We start from the raw sequence: 5,867 nt of genomic DNA on the forward strand, positions 1-5,867 counted from the left end.
GGCTCTGGGCCAGCCCACAGCCTTGGCGGGGTACGCAGAGCTGAGGTCAGCGTAGCCCGACACTTGGTACCAGCTTTACAGCCCTTTGTCCAACAGACGCGTTGGCGGGGTGAGATGTGCAGCTCGTTGGGAGAGGAGAGTTGGAAGAAATGACGGATCTGTCCTGCTTGGCCAGATTGTCGTTTCCAAATCCCTTTTCCTGCATGCTCCTGCTCAGGTGTTTCTGATCCCTTATTTTAAAAACAAGCATATCATTTGGCAATGCTTGTCAGGAGGAGTGGGTCAGGGCATTGACCACCTTATAATAAACTTTATTTCATGAGAATTTCAAGGTATGGAACTGAGGTTCTGTTTTTAATTCTTGTCTGTTTATATCACTGCGCTCTGCGAGGACTCCAGCTACCACTGAGAGCTCTGCTGTGGTGCTGGCTGTTCAGCCTAGACCTGACTCTTTCACAGCCTGGTAGCATCTGTCATTGACTCTATCAAAGAGAAATGCTACAGGGAAGCAGAGCGAAGTTGTTGCTGGGCAGGAAATGGTTCTTGGGTGTTTGGTATGAATTGCATCTCTCTGGGTTTTCTATGCTCTCTGACTGTGTTATCATAAAGCAAGCTATATTAAGCATGAGGCATAATTGTCTCATTGAAACATTCATTCATTCTACTGGACAAAATCCAAACTTTTGGCTGATGAATTTCAGATGTAGAAAAACAGCCTTCCCCACTGGAGATGGGGAATTCTTCATTGGCATCTGAACACCTTGCAGAGTGCAAGGGAAGTGTAGAAAGAGATAATTACAGAATCCCAGATTCTCTTCTAGGGATATAGTAATATTATAGGTAGATAATATTAGGCTTCAGCTTAGAACCAAGTGTGATATTTTGCAACCTTGGAAGTCTCGTGGTTGTCAGGCTAGATGGGCCATTCTCTGCCCTTGTATTTTTGGAAGCTGAGGAAGCTGAGTTGGTGTGAAGGTTGTCTTTCAGTGCAATAAAATCCTTTTAAGAATTGTGACTAAAATGAAACAATAAGAACTAGAATTAGGTGTTCATTTGAAAACATCCTCATAGGCTTACAGCTGGACAGACAGCTGGCCTCTCCTAGTGCCCTTTGGTTTTTGTTGAAGGTGAAGCTCTGTCCTTGATGGCATTTGACAGTGTGGAAAAGCATGTAAATGGGATAGGTTTTTTGTCGTTTTTTTTTTTTTTAATGTGGCATTGCACATTTTATTTCTGTAGCCTTTCTTATAATGTTGGAGTCACACAGATTTAATCTGTGCAAGTTATGTTTTTCACTGAGTAAAAACAAAAAGAGTGGCGTGTTACTGAATTAAAATTGTGATTAAGAAAGATTAACAAGAAAATTGGAAAAAATGCAGTTACATTTGCGTTTGCAGGTTTGAAACCTCCTAGGTATAAGCTACACCTGATTTTAATTTTATATTTCTATGTGTCACTCAAGAAAATTACCACTTACTTTAGAAAGAAACAGTGAACAGCTTTTATCTTATAACATCGTGGCAAGTAAAATCTTGTTCTCCTGAACGGCGTTTTTCCGCTGGTGTGACAAGGTTAGAGGTGACTGGCAGCACTGAGGGAGTGGAGAGTTGAGAGAGGCAGGCAGCAGTGCAAGACTGACTCTTGAGGGAAGAAGAGGGGGCAATGTCTTGAGGCAGGAATGGGAAGAAAGATGAGCAGTGCTGCAGGGTTTGAATAGCAGTAATGGGGACTAGCTGAAGAGTGGGCAAGGATTCCCAAGAATGCAGGAGTACAGCTGGTGAGGCACTCTTCAAGGAGGGGAGATGCAAGTTTTGAGGAAGCAGCCAATAGCTGGAGAAGGTACAGACCAAGGAGGTAAAGATGACAGCAGGGACACTTCCCTGAAGGAAGGCTGGGTATTCTGGTGCTGCCCTTGGTTTGGAAAGAAGGCTGCAGATGGGTTTGTTCGTGTGACCCTTCCGGACTGGCTGTTACAGCAGCAGCAGTTTGTAATCTGTGGGTGATACAGTTAGCTTGTGTGGCTTGTCCACACACAGCATAGTTCTGTGTTGGCTAGTGTGGATAACAATGGACAGAAATACCCTGTGCTAGTTTTGCTTAGCCTCGGCTCTCTTTCTGCAGGTATGTGCCTGCTTAGCTTTACACTTCATTCTCTTTCCTTTCTTAGACCTCACCTAAGGATACAGATGCACTACGTGGTTTGATCAGTGGTTCTCCATCTGATAATTCAGCGTGCAACTTAGAGTCCCAAAGTGTGTTGCTGTAGGACTGGCAGTGCAACCATGCGATCGTGTCCTCGGACTGCTCTGTTTTCTGCAGAGCCACTGTGGAAGAGCTGCTCGGGTTTTCTGGAATGCATTGGTCAGAACACAGTTAGGCAAAATGGCCCATGTGCTGAAGTTACGACGATGCAGAGCACACGTTGTGAATGCATGTGCCATTGCCAAGGTCTAGTGAGTTTAAGCATGTTGGTCACAAAGATGTTGCTTTGGTTATAGTTTAGACAGGATCTTAAATAGAAGATGGGTGTTCCGGGAGTAGTTATACGAGTATTTGGTGTCATAACATACCAATCTTTCACTGAAATGTGAACAAACAAATTATTTGTTTTCTGCTTCCGTTGTTTCACCTAGCCTCTTTCTGCTTGGAAATTTAAGTAAAATGCAATGGTAAGAGGAGAAGAGCTTAGCAATGAAATAATAATGGTTGGAGCTAGTCCTCCCTACTTGTTGTATGTGCCATGCTTGGAAGAGTAGGGAAAACTCCCCAAGTCTTCAACTCCTGATTTCCTGTGTCAGTTATTGCCACCCTGAATCTGTAGAAGACCCCTGCCGGTGTTCCTGCTTTTTGAAAGATATAGCTTGTCTGCATGCTTGCTAGCCAGCTCACAGGTGTTGGAGTTTGGAGGAGGGGGAGACAGAGCTAGGCTTGTGTGTGTTCTCTGGGAGAACTTTCCTTATCTGGCATCTGTCAAAAGGAATAACGTTGAAGTGTTATCAGGTAGTGGATGTCAATGGTGAGGACCTTGTCTCTAACAGAATTAAGTGGTGGACCAATTTAAAAAGTACTTGGTGATCCTTGAACAAACTTAGAGATTTATTGTGGTAGGAACTGGAGGGCAGGAGAGGAATCTTTTGCTGTAGCTAGAGTTGGGTTGTTTGAGATCAATGCATATGGCATTCCGTTAGCGACGGATTGGCAAGAATGGCCTGAGCTGCTTTTTCCCCTTGCCTTCCTTATGGAGATAATAGAATCATAGAATTGTTTAGGTTGGAAAAGACCTTTAAGATCATCAAGTCCAACCATTAACCCATCACTGCCAAATCCACCACTAAGACGTGTCTCCGAGTGCCAGGTCTAGGCATCTTTTAAGTACCTCCAGGGTTGATGGTAATGCTAGTGTCTGGGCTGAGCAGTTACTGATTCTTTTGTTATCTACTCCCTTATTTTACAGTTAATATCCTTGTCATTATACAGGTGAATTTTAAATCTCTGCAGCCCTGGAAGTGAATCATTCTTCAGTAGGCTTGTGTGAATGGAGTTGGCAGAGTGCCAGCAAACCACAGCTCAGCAACGGTCTTACTTGCCTGGGTGAACATGGTTCTTGATTCTTCATTGGGAATAGCAAGGAAAGGCAGTGCTTGCTGAGAAGCACCCAACAAGTTGTAGTTATGGAAACCCCAACTGATAATACAGTATTCAAAAAATTCACAGCTCATAGAGCACTTTCAGGACTAGAGTAAGAAGGTGAGAATGATCCTCACAATTATGCCAGTAGCCACAGCTATGGATTTATTTTGTACTCTACTGAGTATTTATTGCCTTGACCTCAAGCCTGTAGTCTGTATCACATTTGAGGACAACACAGTGCTGACTGGTGAAGCGCTGATGCTAACCTGGTAGAGTTAATTTTGTCTAAAATCTAATGATCTTCCAAGCAGATGGGAGCTGTGAGGGCATTTTGAGGAGTGCTGCTTGCTACTGCGCCGTTGTAACCATTCTCTCAAGCTGAGCAGTAGCATCAACCTTACAGATGGTGACTAATGTCCCTGTACTGTATATCATAACAGAAAGCGACATCAGGAGAATTGTGAATGAAATAATAAAACATTTGCTGAAGCAAAGCCAACGTTGAGATCAGCTCAGCGTTATGACTCATTCAGTAAGCCAGAGCTCTTTAAACAGACATAACTGTTATCCATTCAGTGTCTGACTTCAGTTAGAAACTACAACAAAATACTGCTTTCCAGTGGAAACTCACATTCTGTGAATGGCAGACAAGATTGTAGTTTTGATTGATGCGATATACTGGTCTTTGGGGGTTTTTTGGTGTTTTACATTATTATTCACTTCCATTTTTTTGATGGGAATTGAAAGCATTCTGAAATACCTACAATAAGGTAGTCACACAAGCTCTGTGCTGAAAGTGTATCGTTAGGAAAACCAGGTTCTGTGGATGATTGTCTAGACTTCTCAATTTTTTCTCACCTTGCTTTCTTCTATTCTGTCACAAGTGTTATTTTTCAGAATCTGAGAGGGGGTTAATGAAAGGAAAGTGGAACAAACTGCACTAGAAGCCAGCCTAAAAATTCTGAAATAACTTTTGAGGGTGCTTTTGAGATGATTTAAATCTAATGCTTCTATGGAGTATTAAAAACCTGAATCAAAAATCACTTTCCGTTGAACATGGAAGGGTACTTAGGGGTGCTCTAAGTGATATATTAACTTTGTATACAAGCCCTCTGCACTAATAGCATTTTGAGGGGAATGCCCTGCATCCCTGAGCTCAGCAGGTTTGTAAAACATTTTACAGCATCTCTTTGGGTAACTGCATCTCTCATTTTCAGGGGTAATCTCATCTCTTATTTTGCAGTTCTTCGGTAGAAGAATAAAAGCTTTTTGTGATTGCTTTGGTAGCTTTGCTTTAGTTGACCTTTCCATTTATGTGGCATGCTGGAAGGATGGGAAGTGTAGGAAATACAGGAATAAAGCTAAAGATATTGTTGCTTCTATTTTTGTTTCTGTTATAACAAAAAGTTTTATTTCTGCATCAGGATCCCAAAGCTAGTATTTTTTCTGTGTGGATTTTTCTTCCTCTTTAGAATTGCTAATTCTTAGATTTGAAAGGAACTTTTAAGGACTAATATTTTTATTACTGTGCAGAAAGAATGTTTTTGGCAGCCAAGCTAAAGTGCGTACTCATTTTCTCAGGAAACTTTTTGCTCCCAGTTATGGAGAGATGAAGTATGTCTCATTAATGAATTTAGTATATTTTGATCTGAGCTCTCTTTAATAGGAGCTTATTCAATATCTAGTGGCAGGGAGGTGACGTGGTCATTGTCATTGGGTGATTAATCTATATGGGAATAATGCACTTTATGTAATATACATATGCATGTAATGGTAGGATGATAAATTGGTTTTGCATACCTTATGTAGGAGTCACTTGACAGACTGTTTATGAAGAATGTCAGGCATTGCGTGTGCTATGAGCAGCAAAACTTTTGTACGTACAGAAAGTGTGATATGTAAAAATAGCTGGATTTCCATAAAAATCAGCCATGATGGAATTACAGCCTCCCAAGAGCTGTTTACTGTGTTAGGAAGACAGAACAACAGTAAATGACTAGCAGAGAGGTAGTTCTGTTATTACTTGTGCTCACTGGAGGCTGAGAACCATGTTCCCTTTCAGCTTGTCCTCTGGTTTGCCATACTGCATAGCTATTGCTTCCAAGGGGGTCATCTCAGAAAACTTCTTCACCCTCATTTTGTGTTTATAATGGCTTTTACTGGACCAAAATATTGTCACCTCCCAAAGAGGTTCCTCTGGGAGCACTTTTTGCTTTACTCATTTGTGCTTCTTTCAG

Source organism: Buceros rhinoceros, unplaced genomic scaffold (genome assembly GCF_000710305.1).
Source record: "Buceros rhinoceros silvestris isolate BGI_N320 unplaced genomic scaffold, ASM71030v1 scaffold8134, whole genome shotgun sequence".
NCBI classification, from domain to species: Eukaryota; Metazoa; Chordata; class Aves; order Bucerotiformes; family Bucerotidae; genus Buceros; species Buceros rhinoceros.